At 39.8% G+C, this 11,565-nt stretch overlaps 1 long non-coding RNA gene across 1 annotated transcript; it reads right to left on the bottom strand.

Annotated features, from left to right (window-relative positions):
- Positions 1-5,164: 5,164 nt before the first annotated feature.
- On the bottom strand, positions 5,165-8,491 carry LOC108529234 (uncharacterized). Its single transcript, XR_001885446.1, has 3 exons — positions 8,303-8,491; positions 6,043-6,072; positions 5,165-5,307 (listed from the first exon to the last, which is right to left on the bottom strand). It is a non-coding gene; the product is annotated as an uncharacterized LOC108529234 (long non-coding RNA).
- Positions 8,492-11,565: the final 3,074 nt, after the last annotated feature.

Below are 11,565 nucleotides of genomic sequence, written 5' to 3' on the forward strand. Positions count from 1 at the left end.
CACCATGTGGCTTTCCTAGATTCATACCCTGTGGCTGCTCTCATAGGTTGGTGAGTGCTTGTGGCTTTTCCACACTGAGGTTACAAGCTGCCAGTGGCTCTACTATTCTCAGGTCTAGAGGGTTGTGGCCCTCTTCCCACAGCTCCACTAGGCAGTGCTGTGGTGAGGACTAGTGTGGGTGCTCCAACATCATCTTCCTCCTCTGCACTACCCTAGTAGACTTTCTCTGGCAGGGGGTTTGGGGGGGAGCTCCAACCATGTGGCGGGCTTCTGACTGAGCACCCAGGCTTTTCCATACATCCTCATAAATCTATTTGAGAGTTGTCAGGCTTCTCTCACTCTTGCATTCTGTGTGCCTGCAGGCTTAACACCATGTGGAAATTGTGAAGGCTTACAGCAGCTTGTGCTCTCCAGATTGTATCTGGGACACCTGTACTTTGCCTAGCTGTATCTGTGGCCTATTAAGCCATGACTATAGCAGGAGCAGTTGGGATGCAAGGAGCAGTGTCCCAAATCTGCATAGCAGTGGTTCCCCTGGCCTGGTCAGTGTGACTATTCTTTCCTCCTAGGTCTCTGGGCCTGTCATGAGAGGTGCTGACTTGAAGACTTCTGATGTCTTCAAGCCCTTATTCCCTTGTCTTGAATATTAGCACTTGGCTCTCTTTTAGTCATGCTAATCACTTTAGCAGTAGTTTTTCCACAGGCTGCTTGGATTCTTTATCTACCACAGGGCTAGGCTGAAAATTTTCCAAACTTTTACACTCTGATTCCCTTTTAAATATAAGTATCAAGTTTCAGTATTTTTTTTTTTTTTTTGCTCCCATATCTGATCATAGGGTTTAGAAGCAGCCAGTCAACATCTTGAATACTTCGTTGCTTATAAATTTCTTCCACCAGATACCCTAGGTATACCCTACTTGCTAAAGCAATTCTGCAGCTTTACAGAAAGCATAGTGCTGGCATCTGCTTCTGGTGAGGGTCTCAAGAAGCTTACAATCATGGCAGAAGGCAAAGAGGCTGCAGGTGTGTCATATGGCAAGAAGGAGAAAGTGGGATGAGGTGCCACACACTTTTAAACAACCAGATCTCACATGAACTCAGAGCTGGAACTCACTCATCACCAAGGGGATGGCATAAGTCATTCATAAGAGATCTACCTCTATGATCCAAACCCCTCCCACGAGGCCCCAGCTCCAACACTTGGGATCATATTTCGACATGAGATTTGGAGGGAACGAACATCTAAATCACGTAATTCCATGTCCTATTTTAGTTAAGCTTTTACTTTTTCATAAACCATATTTTACAAACCCAAAGACTACAAGGGAAATATCAATTTGCATTCTGACACTACTAGTAGTGATGTCAGTGGCATACTCTGTGACTTTGGGCATGTCCACGTAACATTGATGAGCATGGTTTTCTCTTCTGTAGCAAGCACTCCTCTGCCTAATTCATATGACTAAAGCAGTGGTTCTCAAACATATGGTCTCAGGAAACCTTTAAAATCTTAATAACTAGTAATGACCCCAAAAAGATTTTTTATAATATGAATTTTATATATAAATGTTTTAATGGAAGTCCACTTTTATGAAAATAACCTTTTTTCAAAATTTCATAAGAAAAAATAGTATTATTTTACATATTTGAAATATCTTTTTAATGCCTGGTTTAATGAAAGACAATTGAATATTCATGTCAGCTTCTGGATTCAATCTGTTTCAATATGTGTCTTTGGCTGGAATACATGAAGGAAACTTGGGCTCACCAGACATATAGTTAGAAAAGGGTGGAGTATTTTAACAGTCTTTTTGGACAACTGTGGACATTGTGCTTTGATATTACAACAAAACTGGAGAAGTGGTAGGTTCTAAATGATTAGTTGCAACATGGAATCTAAAACCACATCCATGAACTATTTGTAATCTGGCATATTAAGATCTATTTATCGATCTTGCACTTTGAATGGATCCTTTGCTCATGCATCTTTGTGTAACATGAATCATCTCGAACATGTTGGTTCATTGAGTTATGCAGGGCTTCAAAATGTTAACATATTTTATTATACAATATTAAAAATCATATTTGTTAATATGATGATGGCTCTCATTAATGGAATCTTTAAATTTTGAAAAGCTGTCAAACTCATGGTGGTAGACACAAGTTTTACAAATTTTAATATTTATCAGAAAACTTGAATTTTATTATCGGTAAAGAGTGCTGTTAGTTGTTGTCCTTGATGTAATAGGCTCACTTTATTTTCATTCATTTTGAAGGAAACATTCACTAAATACCCAAGCCTGAGCAGCCATTGTATGGTAGTTGTTCTTTGAAATAAAAATCCTGTTTTATGATAAAAGCAGCCAGTTCAGCTTGCAGCTCAAAAATTGTACAAGTGCTTTTCCTTGAGAAAACCACTGTACTTTGGTATGGAAAAGAAATATTTTATGCCTACAGTTTCCAAACTGTGTGCCAGAACACCCCCTAAAGCACCAACAAAAACTCACAGTAGCACCACAAAGTATTTGAATATTTCAAGGGAGATGCGGCATCATCTAGTAAACACTGGGCAAAACTACTAGCTAGAGGTAGTTCAGTTTCAATGTTAGATTGCACTACATCCCTTTGAAGGATGCCATAGAATTACCAACTTGCATTTCCTACAGTTGCTGTGATAAAAAGCAAGTTACTACTAGAAAATCAAAGTGCAACAGGAAATGAAGGCAACTTCAATCTGATTCCAAGTTTTGAGAAATTTGGGCAGTGACCAACAAACACCTTCCATTAGTAATTGACTTCTATGAATGACACAACATTATTTTTTCAAATGGCTCCTAAGTGGAAGACAGTAATACTGATCATCCTAACCATGTGTAGGCCTAGGCTAACATGTATGTCTTAGTTTTCACAAAAAAATTTAAAAGTAAGAAAATTTTAAAAAATTAAAATAGAAAATAAGTTATAGAATAAGGATATAAGGAAAATATTTTATATATCTGTATACTACATTTATGTATTAAGCTGTGTGTTATTTTAAAAGACTCAAACAGTTATAAAAATGTAAAAGTTTATAAGATAAACTTACAGCAAGTTAAGGTTAATTTATTATTGAAGAAAAAAATAATTTATGAATTTAGTGTGGCCTAAGTATATAGTGTTTATAAAGTCTACAGTAATGTACAGTTAATGTCCTAGGCCTTCACATTCATTTACCACTCACTGATTGAGTCAACCAGAGCACCTTCTGGTTCTGCAAGCTCCATTTATGGTAAGTGCTATATACAGGTGTACCATTTTTATCCTTTACATCATATTTTTACTGTAACTTTTCTATGTTTAGATACACAAAAGCTTACCATTGTCTTCCAACTACACACAATACTCAGTAGAGTAACAAGCTGTGCAGGTATGTAGCCTAGGAGCAGTAGGCTGTACCATGCAGCCTAGGTGTGTAGTAGACTATACTATCTAGGTTTGTGTAAGTATACTCTGTGATGTTTGCACAATGATAAAATTGCCTAATAATGTGATTCTTAGAGTGTACCCCTCTTATCAAGTGATGCATGACTGTACTTAATAAATACAATTGGTAGGATTGGTTGTGTTCTGAATTTTCTTTGGTATAGGGACCAACATAAAAACAATCACTAAGGCACTATGGAGAAAGCTTGAGAATCTATTATCTATGTGTGCTTTCTATTTTATCACACGGAATATTAAACAGGTATGTACCCAAGGGTTGAGATAGTTAATAGAAGTAATATGTTTTGCCATTTCATCAAAGATCCTCTTAAGAAAAATTATTTCCTTTTTTTCCCCTGAGTATTTGGTGTTGAAAACTACAATAACTATTAGAATAGTTGGGCGCCATTGCCTTGATTCATGCTTTTAACTAAATTGTTTTGCTTTGCCAGTAAATGTCAACAAGTGAAAAGGCAAATAATTTTCCGTGTTGTTATGAAAATAGTTTTGACCTTACAGAACTATTGAAAAGGGGACTCCTAGGGATCTGTTTACCATATTTTGAAAACCATTGAGTTAAAGGAATGATTAAATATAATCACTGTGATGATGCTTCACATAATGCAAATTGCTGGACAAATTCTACTTATTAATTCTTTGCCTCTCTTTTATCTTACTGCATGAGTCTCTGCCTTAGAAACCAGTGGCCAAATTCTCGGTTTGTGAAGTTGTTCTTTATTCTTAGTTCTTCTCAGAAGAAACTGTCTCTTCTTGAACTCTAGTCCCAGGCTTCTTGCAAGCTACTGATAGTGGATTTTTTTTTTTTTTTTTTAATGTTTGTCACTCTCAGACTCCTGCCAATTTAATCCATTCAATGAAGCAGTAATATTGATTTCAAATAACAGAATATGATATTGGATAATACAGGCACAAAAGAAACTTATTGAAAAGAAACGAGGTAGTTTACAAAACTGACTATAAGGCTGGCATACCAGGCACAGGTATAAACCAAGCTAGGAAAAGCAGAGCCAAGATCAAGCCCAAGACAAATGCATCTGAAATGTCACTGCTGCTTCTGAACACTCACCCTCTCATCACTGAATTCTTGACTCCACCACAGCTGCCACAGACAACCTCTGACAGACTTTACACCTCTGTGTAATTCTCTCAAGATTCAATTTCCTGGGTGGAAGCAAGTGATTGACTGTAGTTTAGCTGTGGACCCATTCTCCAACTGTCAGGAGACAGGCAGAATAAGTAGCTTTCCCTTTTCAACTTCTGACTCCTGTCTATATAGTTCTTTAACCAAAATAGACAGCAGGATGTTTGGTGCTGAGCCGTTAAATGGACAAATGTCAATACTATTCATTCTTTTAGTGAACAGTATTTAAACACACACTTCTCAATTACAATTTTTAAGACTGCTTAACCTATCAAAAAATATTCACTAAGGAGATATATTTTTTAAAAATCATCAGTAATTCCACCTGGCTACAAGTTCAACATACCTGGTGACATCTGTTTCTCCTATCAGTATTTCTTTGTGATTTTGCCATAATATTCTGAATCTAACACCCTCTATCCCTTGTCAATTAGTTTAGGGGAATTTGAGGGCAAAAAAGATACTAATTAACTTACATACTTATTTAATTAACCCATAAAGAAAGAAAACATATGTAGATTCAACAGTACTTAGCTGTGCAACTGATGACGTTACTATAGTTGACATTTATGATTTTTCTTCGCATATATGTACTTGTTATATTTTTCAAGTTCAGCAAGTACTTTTAAGTTCATCAAAGGCAATCTGCAGCTAAGTGACTCAAACTTTTATTCCTGATAGACCTGAGAATGGAAGGTTCTGATTACATTGGACTGAAGTGGTTTACCATTAACTTTTAACAGCAGTAGTACAAGGAGATGTTCCATGTTTCAGGGGAATTCTCTATATGTCGTTCACAATCTTTATTACTCCCATTAGGTGGCAATGACTGTGTTTTCCCTGGAGAGGTAGACTCAATCACACTAGCCAACACTATAATCCCTGTTTTAGCTTGTTTTCTTAGCGATAAGAGGAGCCTAACTTGATCAAGTGAAAATCAGGAGTCCAGTTCAATGGAACTGTTATTGTGTCCCCTGATAAATGCATTCTTCCTTTGGCATTAAAATCTGTAAAGCAGTAGAGCCAAGAGTAACAAGGACAGAAAGCAAAAAGTATGCAAGTGATTAATTAGATGGAATTATGACAGGTACCATTTTCAATTCCATCTCTTATTTACCTATCCTATAATTTATAGCTATGGGAGAATTAGCACCACATATTGATTGCTGGTTTAGAACATATACTGTATCCAGAAGGACAGAAGTTGTTTTTCTAGCTAGCACAGTAATTGATCTTTGATGGCTCATTCCACTGTACGATAGATATGCTAGCTTCTTCAAGATGAAGGGTTATGTGGACCCAGTCATACCACAACATTCTGCCCTGGCCCCAAAAATTTATGTTCTTCTCACATGCAAAATATATTGTCCAGAGTCTCATCTAAATCAGATACACATGAGACTCAAGGTACAACTCACCTTGGTGAAAACTGTTCTCTAGCTGTGAACCTGTAAAATCAAACAAAGTATGTACTTTCAAAATGCAATCATGAGATAGGCATAGGATAGACACTGCTATTCTGAAAGAGAGAAATAGAAAATAAAAAAGGGTAATATGTCCCAAGTAATTCCACAACTCAACAAGGCAAAAAATAATAATAATAAAAAAATGAATAAATAAATAAATAAATATTGAGGCTTGAGAATAATCTTTGACTCCATGCCCTGCCTTTTGGACACACTGAGACAAATGTTGGCTTTGCTGGGCACAGCCTATGTAGCAGCTCTTGGGTTGGAGTTGGGTACCTGTGGCTTTCCAAGGATGGCATTGTATGCTGGTGGTTCTACAGGTCTGGGACCTTGGGGATGGCCCCGCCCCCATGGCTCCACTAAATATTGCCCTAGTGAGGGTTTGTGGAGGTGGCCCTTCCCATAGCGCTGCTGAGCATTGCCCTAGTGAAGACTTCACAGTGTCCCTGCTACCTTGGATTTACCCTAATACAGGCTTTCTGTAGTGGCTCCATCCCATGGCCCTGCTGGGCATTGCCCTAGTGGGGGTTTTCTGCAGAAGCCCCACTCCTGTGGCAGATCTTCACTGAGACCCAAAGCTCTCTGAGGTAGCCTTTAAAATCTAGGTGGAAGTAGTCATTCCTCTACAGTTTTTGTACTTCGTATATTTGCAGAGGTGGCATCATGCTGATGCCACCATGGTTTACCACTTGTGACTTCTGCAGAGACAGCCTGAGCTACATCTGGGCCCTCTGTAGCCACAGCTGGGGAAGCCAAGGATCACATGCACTGGAATGCAGAAAGACAAAACTTGAGGTGGTTCTGGGCAGCAAGCTTCAAATTCCGGTGGAACCCCTGAACCCCTTCTTTAAAATATTTCTGCCTTCAAGGACCTGGAACTCTGAATCTGTGATTAGAGTGACAGCCTCAAAGATTTCTGAAACACTTTGGGAGTCTTTCTTCCATTGTCATGATGAATGTCATCTGGCCTCTTTATGTTCATAGTAATCTTCTTATCCAACTTTCACTTTGCCACATCCTTGGTATTGTCTCCCAAGCATGCTTTTTTTATTTTCTTACATGGTTAAACTTACATTTTGATTATGAATTTTATTTATTTATTTATTTGTTTGTTTGTTTATTTTTGAGACAGAGTCTCACCCTGTTGCCCAGGCTGGAGTGCAATGGCTTGATCTCGCCTCACTGCAACTTCCACTTCCCAGGTTCAAACAATTCCCCCGTCTCAGTCTCCTGAGTAGCTGGGATTACAGGCGCACACCATCACACCCAGCTAATTTTTTGTGTCTTTAGTAGAGACAGAATTTCACTATGTTGAGCAGGCTGGTCTCGAACTCCTGACCTCGTGATCTACCTGCCTCAGCCTCCGAAAGTGCAGGGATTACAGGCATGAGCCAACGTGCCCGACCTGAATTTTATCTATAATTCATTTCTGTCTTCCTATATTTTACTCTAAGCTGCCAAGAGAAGTCGTACAGCTCCCTCAACTCCTTGCTTAGAGATTTCTTCCACTAAATATCCTAGTTTATCACTTGCAAGTTCTGCTTTCTACAAAGCACTGGGAAATTGGCACAATTTAACCAAGTTCTTAGGTAATCTTTAAGAAGACTAGGGCTTTCCCTACGGCCCTCTTCTTCTGAACCCTCAGTGGAATCTCTTTTAACTCTCTGCTCATGGAAATGTAGGCTTTTTCTCTCTTTCACTTCTAAATTCTTTCTGATTTTACCCATTACCCAATTCCAAAGCTGCTCCCACAATTTTATGTATTTGTTATAGCAGAATGCTGCTCCTGGTACCAATTTCTGTCTTAGTTTTATTTCAGGTTACTATGACAAATACCACCGCCTTGGTGATTTATAAACAATCAAAAATTATTTCTCATAGTTCTGGAGGCTGAGGAGTCCAAGATAAAGACATAGGCAGATCCGATGTCTGACGAGGACTACTGTCTGCTTTCAAGATGGCACCTTCATCCTGTGTCCTAAAATGACACAAGGACAGAAGAGATAAACTGTGTCCTTACATTGCAGAAGAAATGGAACAGCCAAGCAGCCCTCTGAAACATCTTTTATAAGGTCACTAATCCTATTCATGAGAGTTCCACCCTTATGACTTAATCACCCCCTAAAGGCTTAACCTCTTAAAACTATCTTATCAGTGATGAGGTTTCAACATATGAATTTTGGGAGACACATTTAGAACATAGCATTACCACATATGAGAGATGTTGTGAAAAACATACAGTAAGCCCTTGAAGTATTGATGAAACTGAGCAAAGACACAAGCAGAACTTATTTTCTGGTCCCGCCAGGATGAAGTAAAGAAACGCAGAAGCCAGGAGGGGTTGCTGAAAACACCTCTAGTTGTCCTCACTGCCCATTAGCATAAGACTCTCCCACCAGTTCCATGATAGTTTACAAATGCCATGACAATGGCCTGCAAGTACCTCCCCTTTCCATGGCAACAATCGGGAAGTGACCATTCTTTTCTAAAGAGTTCTGAATAACCCACCCCTAATTTGCATGTAGTTAAAAATGGGTCTACATACAGCTGCCAACAGCCTAGATCCTGCTGACCCTGGGCACATTGCCTAGGAGTTAGCACTGCTCCACAAGGAACAGCTCTGGTTCAATAAAAGATTGTTATCTAATACCACTGGCTCGCCCTTGAATTCTCTCCTGGGTTAAGCCAAGAACTCTCCCAGGCTAAGCACCAATTTCAGGACTCACCTACCTGCTTGCATCATCTGGTGACCACAGATAATGAAGACATCAATATGGCAAAGACGTCAATATGGCGCTCAGCCATCAGTGAGATGGCAAGACAGCAGTTGGCTAGACAGTGAGAAATGGTGAGAGGGCACTCAGCTAGATAGCCAGAGATGGTGAGATAACAATTGGCTAGATGGTGAGAGATGGCAGCAGTAACAATAAAGAGCTGCTAACACTGCAGAGCTGTAACACTAACCAAAGGCTCTTTGAAGAGCCATTATCTTTCCTGACAGGCAGTGGGGCCAATTGGATGGGTGAGCAGCCACAGTGCTGCCTCCGGTGAGACCCACCAATCCAGCAGGCCATTCACAGGACCACATGCTGGTGCCCTCACAGCAGCCAAAACTACCCAAGCTGGGGGAACTTCCACCTTAACCTGGAAGACTTCCACCTTAACCCGAAGTTGGAGACTGATCAGTGTGCCATTTTGGCTCCTGTGGACTGGTGAGTGTCCCCTCTACCCCCACCAATATCAGGTGAGCCAAGAAATAAGGGCTTTGGCTAGGTAGTCAATTCAAAGTCTCCTGTAGCATGCTTGACCAACTATATCCTTTGTCGTCCCTTTGCTTGGTCCTTTCTTCTCCAAAGTCATCACATTTTTTTCTGTCAGCCATTTTATTTCATTTTCTTTTCCACTCTGATATTTATGTTTTGGTTACAGGAATTTTTTTTCTAGCTTTAGCTCCCTGCTAGTTATATTTGGGTAATTATTTAAGCAAGGCACTAGGTTGTAAGAGATCCCCAATTGTGTTGATTCTGGAATGCCAGAGTCATATTGCTCTGCAGCCCCCCAATCAAGTGTTTGGGCTTCACTACTGGCTGTCCCCTGGATGTTTCAGGGTTTTCAGCATGGTCAGCCCCTAAATATTACAGGATATTTGTCATTTGGTGTGAGGACACTCATTGACTGATATTCAGGTGTTCCATGTTTCTTGGCACTGAGTATCATTGGCTGCCCCCAGATGCTCCAGAGTTTCAGCATTTGCATTCCTTCTAGGATTGTAGGTTAGAGGCCAATGTGAGAGGAATCCCAGGCTTGTCTTTTTCTGATTTTGCCCTATAGTTTCACCACTCTGTTTTCACTTTTCCTTTTATACTTTGCCTAGTAAAAATACCTCTTTTGTCATATTTCATTTGCTGGCAAGCACAGTACTCTACTGCCTGCCTGTATCTCACAATCCAGTTTTGTAACACTTTGCTACCTATACTTACACCTTCTCTGCAGGAGGTTAAAATCTAAAAGAGAAAAATAATGAGAGCCCAGTTGCTTTTCCTCTTGCTAGACTTAGAAAAACTTCTGTGTCTGGTAAAGATCCTTGTTACACACAAGGAGAATGGCAAACATCCCAGAGGATTCACCACTAGGGTTTCTTCTGGGCAACTGGAGCAAATTCAAATTCAGCTTAAAGAAAACAAACTCATTTTGTAGTGCAACACCATTAGGGTACAATACACATTGGGAGACCAAAACTTCATTCTAAAATGGTTCTTCATGTCAAAATACTATTTTACAGTTGGACTTATTTTATTTAAAAAAGAAAACTGAGGAAGGTACCTTCTGTACAGACTTTTATGGCCTTTTACTGGCTTATGTTACTGCCAGGCACCCAGAAGCAACACCTATGGGATCTCCTTCTAGCTGCTCCCTGTAGAAGGCCTACACCCTCCTCAGAGTCTCCTCAGTCCTCTCACCCTGAAGGGGGGTCCCATTAGTTCTATAATGCAGGATTCCACTCCTAGATCATCAGGCATCTCTCCCTCTTATCCAACTAGCCCCAGCCTATGCCCCTTATTTCTCAAAGAAGTAGCCCAATCAGTACCACCAGGAGTGGGGCCCGATATCAGCCCCTAAAACTAAATCTGTCTCCACTGCAGGAGGTAGCTAATGGAGATACACGAACACTTTGAGTATATATGCCATTTTCTATATCTGATTTGGCTTTATGTGAGGAGAAATTTGGCCAGTTTTCAGAGAATCCAGAAAGTTTATAGAAGAGTTTGTTAAGTTGACCATGTTCTTTGATTTAACTCGGCATGAATTGACAGTATTGTCATCTACTTTCTGTGTTGTGGAGGAAAAGTGGAAGACTCTGAGTGCCAACTGTGAATGTGCAGATAGAGTGGCCACATGTAACCAAGTCCATTCCAATTATCACATGAGAAGAGATGCATTTCCAGATCTAGACCCTACTTGAAATAACAAAGGAGGTTCCCAAGATCTTGAACACAAAAATTACATGGTTACTTGTTTAATAGAAGATATAGAGAAGTGTGTGATTAAGCCAGTTAATCACAACAAGGTTAGAGAAGTAACTTAGAGAAAGGATAAAAATCTCACTCTGTTTCAGGGCCATTTGGTTGAGGTACTCAGAAAATATACTAATGCAGACGCAGATTTCCTGGAAAGGCGAGCTCTCCTGGGTATGCATTTTATTACTCAATCTGCCCCTGACATTAGGAGAAAGCTATGAAAACCAGTAGTGGACCACAAACTCCTATAAGCCAATCACTAAACTTGGCCTTTTGGGTTTATAGCAATAGAGATAGCAAAAAACTAGGGTAAAAAAACATAAAAAATAGTTAGAAAGTGTAATAGTTAGTGGCTGCTTTAAGCTTCCTGCCACCTAGGGTTACCCATCCTGAAGAGGTATCACAAGTTCCATGTCTGAGATGCCCAGATGAGAGCCCCCGACTTGACAGCCCC

The sequence above is a fragment of the Rhinopithecus bieti genome, unplaced genomic scaffold (assembly GCF_001698545.2).
Source record: "Rhinopithecus bieti isolate Rb0 unplaced genomic scaffold, ASM169854v2 scaffold_4781, whole genome shotgun sequence".
NCBI classification, from domain to species: Eukaryota; Metazoa; Chordata; class Mammalia; order Primates; family Cercopithecidae; genus Rhinopithecus; species Rhinopithecus bieti.